Source organism: Mchenga conophoros, linkage group LG15 (assembly GCF_057382185.1).
Source record: "Mchenga conophoros isolate Kocher_MC1m ecotype Shallow Benthic linkage group LG15, M_conophoros_male_GT1.1, whole genome shotgun sequence".
Classification (NCBI taxonomy): domain Eukaryota; kingdom Metazoa; phylum Chordata; class Actinopteri; order Cichliformes; family Cichlidae; genus Mchenga; species Mchenga conophoros.
In genome coordinates this window covers 13,946,138-13,956,154 of record NC_140540.1, presented here as the reverse complement: position 1 = coordinate 13,956,154, position 10,017 = coordinate 13,946,138, and positions in this window count along the sequence as shown.

Genomic DNA, 10,017 nt, shown 5'->3' with positions numbered 1-10,017 from the left:
GTTCAGCGTTAATGGAGGGACATAAAAGTTTGATCCCCCTTGTGGTTTAGTGGTGTGTCCTCGCCGACAGAGGGCGACGTCTACCCATTAGTCTTGAATAATTGTGCAAGTGAATATAGCCCGGTGTTTTCCCTGCATCAAATTACATGCAAATATAGTCATCATGATAGGGGCATCTGTGTTACAAGCCTGGCTAAATACACCGACGTGTACCATGGAAAATGACTTAATTTGTCATTATATTCACATTTGCCTAAGCAGTTAGGGTAATTATATAGATATTCCAGAATTACTTTTACTCTGCATGGAGAAGCAAAACAACAGCCATAACAACAAAAACTGAATATATATATATATATATATATATATATATATATATATATATATATATATATATATATATATATATATATAGATAGATAGATAGATAGATAGATAGATAGATAGATAGATAGATAGATATACTGTGAAGCAACAGGAGGATAGGTCTGGGTTAAGGATTTGATTTTATAGTCTATAACTTAATACAAAATGAATACAAAAATGCAATAAATAGATAGATGATTTTTTTTTATCTATTAGAACAAAATTTCGAGAAGTCCAGATATTTAATAGTTTTTCTGAAAGCTTTGACACGGCCTCTATGAGGGAAAGCTTTTACCCTGAACACTAGGCGTCGCTGTTGCCACAATTATTTTATCAAACGTGCAGCGACTGCTCAACAGGTTGGACACTATTCATTTATCAGTTTGAATTTTTTTCGCTTTTTTCTCCGGGAACAGTAAAATTCTGAACAAAGCACCACATTCTTCAGCTCACAACAGACATCTCAATAATCAAAAATCAGGGAAAGCCCAAATCAGCAGCCCGACCCCATCAGCAGCCCGTCACCATGGCAACATGCAGGAAAAGTGTGGAGGTTTATTCAAGTGTTCAGAGAGTTTGTTCCCTGCGGTGGTAAAAGCGAAGTATGTTCAACAAGCCGCTGAGCAAGGTTTTTACACAGGCACACAAAGTAGGCAAACTCGGGATCGGGACGGAGCATGCGCGCCAATCCCACCTCTCCGAAAAATACTGTATTTATAATAAGCTTAAAACGAGCCATTATTGCGTTATTCTGGCCAAATTACCTTAGGTTATTATATTAAATTTTAAAACACTATCCCTAGCGTTGTCCCTAGCACACCGCTAGGGACCTTAACGTCACAGACCTGCAGCTGGTATAAAAAGCTCTGTCTGATCCAGCCTCCACATTAGAGAGAAGCAGCGTCTGAGAGCATCGTAAACCATCTGGCCAGGTTACAAAGAAAAAACAAATGTGCAAAATGACGAATGTTCAGCTAGGAGTGGTTTTGCTCGCCATATGTTTATCAACACAGGTAAAATGATCTTTATGTTACATTTAAACAGCATTTTAGCTGTGGGATTGATTTTAGTCAGCAGGGAGTAGTGGGAGTGTGTTTTTTAAGGGCTTGGGGGATTGTGTTTTTATTCATTGATGGGGGTGAAAAATAGTTGTGTAGTTTGTTTAACTTTAGTCGTGTTTTAAGACATTATATAAAGCGGCTGATAGTCTGGATTACAGCCGGCTAGACATGGAGATCTCTTGGGAAATTAACATGAGTCAGTCATCTTCCAAATTTGTGGCGTATCTTTGGCTCATTAAACTATTGTCCTTTTTTATTTGTATGTTTTCCCCTTTTTCACTTTTTACTTCTTAATGAGCGTGTGCTTGGGTGGATTAATGATTCAGGTGCTGCTTGCTGTCTACATTATGCAAAGGTGGAGGAAGAATCTAAAGTTTCTTTTAGATGCAGTCTGCCATAGGGAACATGACACTCAAGCACAGAACCTTGGTCTCTCTTTTCTTCTTGGTCACTAACCAATCCTGCTATGTTGTAAAGAAGAGTAAAGTGTTGCAAAAGAAAACTTTTTGTAAACACAGACTTACATTTTAATGAATTGATTTTGCCATAAAGTTTTTTTTCCTTTTGAATCTAACCTCCTTATTTCAATGTTCGTCAAAAAGCCTGAGGGAAGTTTACATTTGTTGGAAAAATAAATTTCTCACTCTGCATCCTCTTTTTTTCTACTTCTCCTTCCTCCAACAGATGGTCTCCTGGACTGCAATGGCAGCCAGCAACAACAGCACAGCTATGACAGCAGGGGGGAACTCCACCTACAACGCTACCACTACTACGGCCACAGACACCTTTGGCGGTCCAACCAACTCCACCTCCACTACTGGAGCGGGCGTCTCACTGCACACATGCACCTTCACTTTCTTGATCCCCTTCATCATGGCAGCCTTTCTCCTCCAAAGCTACTGTTGAAGCCCGGAGCCCACAGCCCCCATCTTCTCTGCCTCAACACTCCTCCTCACCTCCCACCCCATTATCCCATGCAGTCCAGCCTCTCTCAGAGACCACAAGACTAACATGGATGGGCTCTGCAACCTTTCTACGTCCTCCTTAAGTAATGCTAAAAAGTATGTAAGTCAAGACATTTCTTTTAACAAAAGGGGGGTTTAGCCTATAGCAGGAGATCATCACCAATCCAACTTCCTTCAGGATTCAAAAGGAACAGTGGTGCATCCAGCTTCCCTTTTTGGCTTGCATTTCCTTAGTCATGCCATCACATTTTGGAGATGCTCAGGGCTGCGGGTTTTCATGTCACGTGTCTCGATTGAAATGCGGACCACTTGAGTGTACAGAGGTTCTTTTTGTGGCTTCTAATCGACCTGGCAATCAATATCACAATGTGTTTTGTTTGTTAAAGTTTGGCAGTAGGAGGTTTGAGAAAAAAGTATGAGCCAGATGACCTCTTTAGTTGGTTTTACAAACAAAACAAAACAAAAAAAAAATGGCTCTTCAGTCTTTTTATTAGAAATGTCATTGAGATGTATGTAGCAAAAAAGTTGCCACACGATGTGTCAGTTTTGCCTTGTGATTTTTAAAGAGCTGTGGTCTTTTACAATGAGGGTTTGATTGACACCTTTGCTCCCTTCATCCAACGGTTAGGTGCAGGAAATGAGTGTATGTGAAACCATATGGGAAGGGTTGATGTTACAATTCCCCCTTATAGTTTATATTTTGTATAAATGGAAATGTTGTACTGTTTATTAGTTTGCGTAAAGATCAATGAAGAAACAAAAATGTACAATAAATTATGAAAAACTACAACTGTAATCGCTTCTTTGATTCTCATTTTGTTGTAACATGGCTAACTTTCCTGAGGAAACATTTAACCAACTCTATCTAATCCTTTGGTTTTCCCGCCTCCAAACGTGCAGGCCATTTATCATCCTTGTGCAGTGTATAGAATTAAAGGGTGTGGTGCTATTTTATTCATCATTACTAAGCTGCCAGGCAGTCGAGACAGGCAGTTGCTGAGCTGCAGGCCAGAGAGATGGACTCAGCACTCCCTTGTGCCCCTAAAGATCTACTCTGGATTTGTGCCAGAGCAGTACTTACCTACTGGATACAAAACAATATCAGCCCCTATGGTGCTCTAGTGACGAACAACATTTAGACAGATGGATGATGAGTCTTCAATTTTGAGTTTATAAGAGGGAGGGAGGCCGTGCAACAGCTGATAACATGCACAAATGGGTTATTTCAGTCTGAAGTTTGAATACCATTATTTTTATCCGTCAATATCTGAAAGAAAAAAGATGATGTCAAAGACCTCTCCAGGGAACACAATGTCAAATTTGATTATGTACATAAACAGGTTTGGCCTTTGGCTGTTACTTAACACTGTCTAGTCTTGTCTGTGGCTTAATTCACCAACAGCTGCAGAGTATAGAATAATAACTGTGGAGGCACAATATCAATTGAAGTTCATATGATTCTAACTGAAATATTTTCTGAATATTTAATGTTTTCAATACAAGAAATGTTTCTTTTCTAAATATGCTCTCTTGGGGAATACATGAACAACAGATTTAATTAAACTTAATTAAACCTAAAGTCAGCTCTTCTATTATCCCATTTGAAATTGTGCGTTTAGGGGCGTCATTATTTGTACACGAAGCTTCAGATTTATACCTTATTATTCCATTTATCCATTTCCTTTTTGAGGTTTTTGTAGCTTTCTGTTATTCACTGCTAGTCTGGCAAACAAAAAAAAAGCTACCAACAAAGGCAAAAAAATCAACACATCACATACGAGCGTGCCCCTACGATGACAGAGAGTAGCGTGTGGCTCGGAAATGCCTCAGCACCAGTAAAGCCAGCCGCATGACTCATTAGCCCAGTCTATTGTTTCTCAATCCTCTCTGCACTGTTAACCTCTCCTCACGCTCGGTCTCGCCTCTCTTTTAACATCCCTGTTCCGGATCTATCTGTTTAACATCCCCCAACAGACTAGTCTGCAAATGCAAGTTCTCAAAAACGAATGAGGCTTTTTCTTCCCATAATGCAGCTGAAGTCATGATTTTACAGTGACGCTAAGACTTTCAATGATACATTTCCAACAGTTATACTTTTTTCGCACCTTCAGTACTTGAAAACGTTTTGCAGACTGCTGACTTCATATATAGTACTGTCCAAAACTCAGCCACATTTCTTTATATTTTGCCAGGAAGAGGGGGATTTAGTGCAGTAATTTATTGAAAAATGTGCAAACATACATGAAAATATAGCACATGGTGCAAAAATAAAGTCTGTAGGATTCTAATGAGCTTGAAAATCAGTATTTTGGACCACCTGGGATCTTTAACAATGTGTTTGGGATCAATGTCATGATACTTTTCAGGTGTTATTGCATGGTGGATCATAATCTGATGGTACTTTTCTGCATTTGTAATTCTATCAATTTTAACAAGATCTCAAAAACCACTTGCTAAAATGCAAACCACAAACCATGACAGTGCCTTATTTTACATGTTTTATAGATGACTGAGTCATTCCAGTGTGAATAGATTGGCTGAGTCATTACAGCCTCATATATATTTGTATGCATATTTGCCTCAGGGAATTAACCAATTCCCTAAGCTAAAAACCAAACATCTAGAAAAAGATATGCCAGCCTTATCCCACAAAAGGCTTTTTATTGTTTTTTCATTTTCAACCTATCAGCGGTGACTAAGCCACTCATATAAAGCCCTTCCCATTGGTGAAAAAGCAAATTTGTTTTGCTTTATTGTTTTTAGTCCTTCCTTATTATTCTGAATAAACCAGGATTGCTGCTTCTGATAACATCAAGATCATCACTTTGATGTTATTCGAAAAGACTCTTTAGACGCAAGGTATTACCAACATCATGTAAGCTTTTACCATAAAAATACAATTAAATTTTGTCTACACAGCAGTGATTAGTAAAATAAAAAGTTGAGAAATGGAGCAAATCTTCAAAACAAACAAGGCACAGGGAAAGACTATTATGGATCAGACCAGATGCTTCAGTAGCATCCATTCCCTCCCAGCTTTACTCCGTATTTTCTAAGTGTTTGACTCACTGTTTATTCCTTTAGCATACAGTCACCTGTGTCATAGTGTAAGGCGTAACACCCAGCAGACATTTAATCATTGATTAGGGTGATGAATTATTCAGACATTCACCATTGTTGCAGGGACAATGTCCCACACTCTGCCCCACTTCTTACCCACACACATGCTCTTCTCTTTCATGTGTTTCTTTGTTGTGTAAAAGCAACTGTTGATATCACATGGAACATTTTTCACTATGCACTATGCTGCCACACCGGATCCAAGAGTTTATGAATGAATAGTCACGACTGCTTCTGAACACAGATAAAGGTGTGCATTTTTGTGTTTTCACGAGGTAATGACTGATATTAGATCCCCTTTCTTTTATTATGGTCTCAGCCTGGCTGCCTTGTGTCAGGTTTCAAACAGATCTCGTAACAAAGGGAGCAAAAGAGCATCTTTTCAGAGGTTCAGAATCAGAATCAGAATCAGAAACTTTATTGTCATTGTCATGAGAACAACGAAATTAAGAATGGTCCCCGATCATTGCATCATCCCTAGCAATATCAAAATATAAATAAAACAATAAAATTCAATAAATAAAATAGATAGAATACTTAAAATACTAATAAGATGTAACAGTAAAACATTCACATACATTCCCACACACATGCTTCAGGCCGTGCATAGATTAACACAAGAGTGGCGTGATGGACATTTTTTTGTAGTATTCAGATGTGTTATTGCAGTTGGATAACAGCTGTGTTTGAGTCTATTAGTCCTTGCTCTGATTGCCCTGTACCGTCTGCCTGAGGGCAACAGTTCGAACAGGGAGTGGCCAGGATGTGAGGTGTCTTTTATGATGTTTTGGGCCTTTTTAAAACAGTGGGCGTTGTGTAGAACTTCCAGTGTGGGGAGAGGGCAGCCAGTGATCTTTTGGGCAGTGTTAATGATCCCTTGGAGTGCTTTCCTCTGAGCCCCTGTGCAGCTAGTGTACCAGATGCATATGCAGTAAGTTAGAACACTCTCAATGGTGGCTCTGTAGAAGGACACCAGCAGTCTCTGTGTGATGTTATTCCTCCTGAGAATTCTCAGGAAGTACAGTCTCTGTTGGGCCTTTTTCAGCAGCTCGGAGGTGTTCACACTCCAGGAAAGGTTCTCCTCTATATTGACTCCCAGGAAGCGGAAGCTTGCCACCCTTTCTACACAGTCCCCATTTATGAATAGTGGTTGGATCTCTGCCTTTTTCCTTCTGAAGTCTATTATGAGTTCTTTGGTTTTTGAAGTGTTGAGGAGGAGGTTATTGGCCTTACACCATGACGTCAGCTGCTCCACCTCGTCTCTGTACGTAGACTCGTCTCCCTTGGAAATGAGCCCCACCACTGTGGTGTCATCTGCAAATTTCACAAAGATGTTGCTGTGGTGGCGAGGAGTGCAGTCGTGTGTGTAGAGAGAGTAGAGCAGTGGACTGAGCACACAGCCCTGGGGTGAGCCAGTGCTGAGACTCAGGGCTGAGGATGTGTGATGGCCAACTCTGACTCTCTGTCTACGGCCCGAGAGGAAGCTATTGATCCACATGCAGGTGCTGTATGGAAGCCCCAGGTCTTGTAGCTTGGCCACCAGTTTGTGTGGAAGGATGGTGTTAAAAGCTGAGCAGTAATCCACGAAGAGCATCCGCACATAGCTACCATGCTCTTCCAGGTGAGTTAATGCAGCATGGAGTGCTGTGGCTACAGCGTCTTCCGTGGATCGGTTTGCTCTGTAGGCAAACTGGTGTGGATCCAGGCTGCGGGGCAGGGCTGCTGTGATGTGTCTGCGGACCAGCTTCTCAAAGCATTTCATTACCACTGGGGTGAGTGCCACCGGTCTGTAGTCATTCAGGCCGGTGATGTGGGGCTTCTTAGGCAAGGGGACTATGGTGGAGGACTTCAGGCAGAGTGGGACAGTCGCCTGTGCGAGGGATTTGTTGAAAATCCTGGTGAAGATCCCAGCCAGCTGTCCTGCACAATCCCTCAATATTCGACCTGGCACACCATCAGGACCCGCCACCTTCCTCGGGTTAACAGCCTGCAGCATGCGCCTCACCTCGTGCTCTTCCAGGGTGAGGGTGGTGCTGCTATGGGTGGCGTGTTGCTGCTGTGGCTCCAATACCTCCGGTACCCTGGTCTCAAAGCGGGCAAAGAAGATATTCAGCTCCTCTGCCAGCTCCAGGTCACCGTCCGCAGCTCCGAGATTGATCTTATAGTTGGTTAGGTGCTGGATGCCTTGCCACACCTGCCGGCTGGTATTACTCTTCAAATGGTCCTCGATCCTCCTCCTATAGTCCCCCTTTGCCTCTCTGATGCCTCTCTTCAGGTTGGATCGGGCTGTGGTGTAGTAATCCCTGTTGCCAGACCTGAACGCAATGTTCCTCTCCTTCAGCAGCTGCCTGACCTCCCGGGTCATCCAGGGCTTTTGGTTGGGATAAGCCCGGATCCGTTTGACTGCTGTAACAGTGTCTATGCAGTGTTTTATATAGCAGAGGACACCGTCTGTGAACATTTCCAAGTCCTGATGTTCAAAGATATCCCAGTTAGTCCTGTCAAAACAGTCCTGCAGCTGCTGAGAGGCACCCTCTGGCCATATGGTAATATTCTTTGTGATGGTAAGAGCAGTTTTCTTGAGGGGGGCATATGCAGGGATTAGAAACAGTGACAAGTGGTCAGACTGACCCAGATGTGGCAAAGGTCTGGCCCTGTAGCCCATTTTGATGTTGGAATAAACTTTGTCCAGAATCTTGTCACCCCTAGTGGCACACTTGACGTGCTGGTGGAATTTGGGGATTGCTCTTTTTAAGTCTGCGTGATTGAAGTCCCCTGCTACGATATGTACAGCGTCAGGGTAGGTGCTCTGTTTATTATTGATGTTTGTATGCAGGAGTGCGATCGCAGAGTTAGCATTAGCATCTGGTGGTATGTAAACAGCTGTTATTATGACAACGGTGAACTCCCTAGGTAGGTAGATGGGCCTGCATTTAACAGTCAGATATTCAATGTCCGGTGAACAGTGACGGTCTATTATCACTGTGTTGGTACACCAGCTGTTGTTCACATACATACAGAGCCCCCCTCCTTTGCGCTTACCGGAGTCCACTGTTCGGTCATGTCGCTGTGTGGTATAGTATTTAAGTCAGATAAAACTTCAGTTATTAAACATTCATATGACTTTAGTATTTTTTTCTAAGTGAAAATTTTGGCTCTGCTCTTATCAGAAAATGGTTTTGAACCCCTGATGTTGTTAATCTGAGACTAACATGTAGATAGGTGTTACACCTAACACCTGGTTGGCTAACTGGCCTTTAGTTGGCTTAACCATGAAGAAGAAAACCATCAGGTAGCAGATTCAGTAAGCTTCAAAACAAGCTTTTGGGCATGATAAAAAGTGAGAACAGTGTTGAAGTGAAAGCCTGGTTTGTCCTGTACCTGTAGCACTGGTACAGGATGTAGGCAACACACATAAAGAAACTGCATAATAGTACATTATGGTATATAAATGAAACAGTTAATAAACACTTACCAGTGTATTAGCCATTTAATTTTGACCTTCCAGGTTAAAAATACTATTAGCAGTTTTTTTGGGTTTTTTTTTTTTTTTTTGGGGGGGGGGGGGGGGGGGGGAATAATAATGTTAATAATATATTATAGATACAAATATGATAAATAAAACACTTTCACTATAGTTTCATACACTTTCATACTCCCAATAATACATGTTGATATACACAGTACTAACACTTTTTTATGCATATAATGTACCTGACACTCAGTTCCACTCTCTGGAGCGGATAAATCACTGGTGAATGATTTACCACTGAAAAGTCATTTAATTATTTAACCATTATTTAACCAATTACAGCATATGACACTATTACAAAATAGGTATACATGTAAATGTGCGAAAAACCTGTATATTACACAAATGTTCTTTGGCAGTGTGTATGTATTTCTTGTTTTGTTTTGTTTTTAATTCAGCTAATATGTTTATCACATATTTCATTGAGATAAAACTTATTGCCTTTGTGCACTTGTGTGTTTGTCTTTGTCTGTCTCTCTTAATTAGGACATTCTTTCCCACAAGGCATCTTACAGCATGATTTCCAAATCTCATTTAAATTAAAACCTGGTTGAAAATGAAGCAATAATAATAATAATATAGTAATAATGCTAGTCTTATTTCATGTGTGTAGATGGTTTAGGAATGTCAAATAACTTAAATCTGTTGAAGAATGGTTCCATCTTAAATCCTACACCCAGTACAAAGAAATAAAAGATGTGGAAGACACTCCACATCCCACACCCACTTATACAAATCAGATTAAATCCCAAAGCCAGAGAACCAAATTGATCAAGAACAAAGAGTCCAACCAAACACACAACAAGCACCTCTGAGGTTTCAGATGCTTATTTCTGGGAAAAGACGATTTACACAAATTTACATTTTTTGCAAATGTAAATTTCTGATTTGTAAATTTTCCATTTCTTAAGCTATGAAGTCAAGGTCTGTTATCATTGTTAATATTACCTCTCATTCTCACTCTCACATTAAC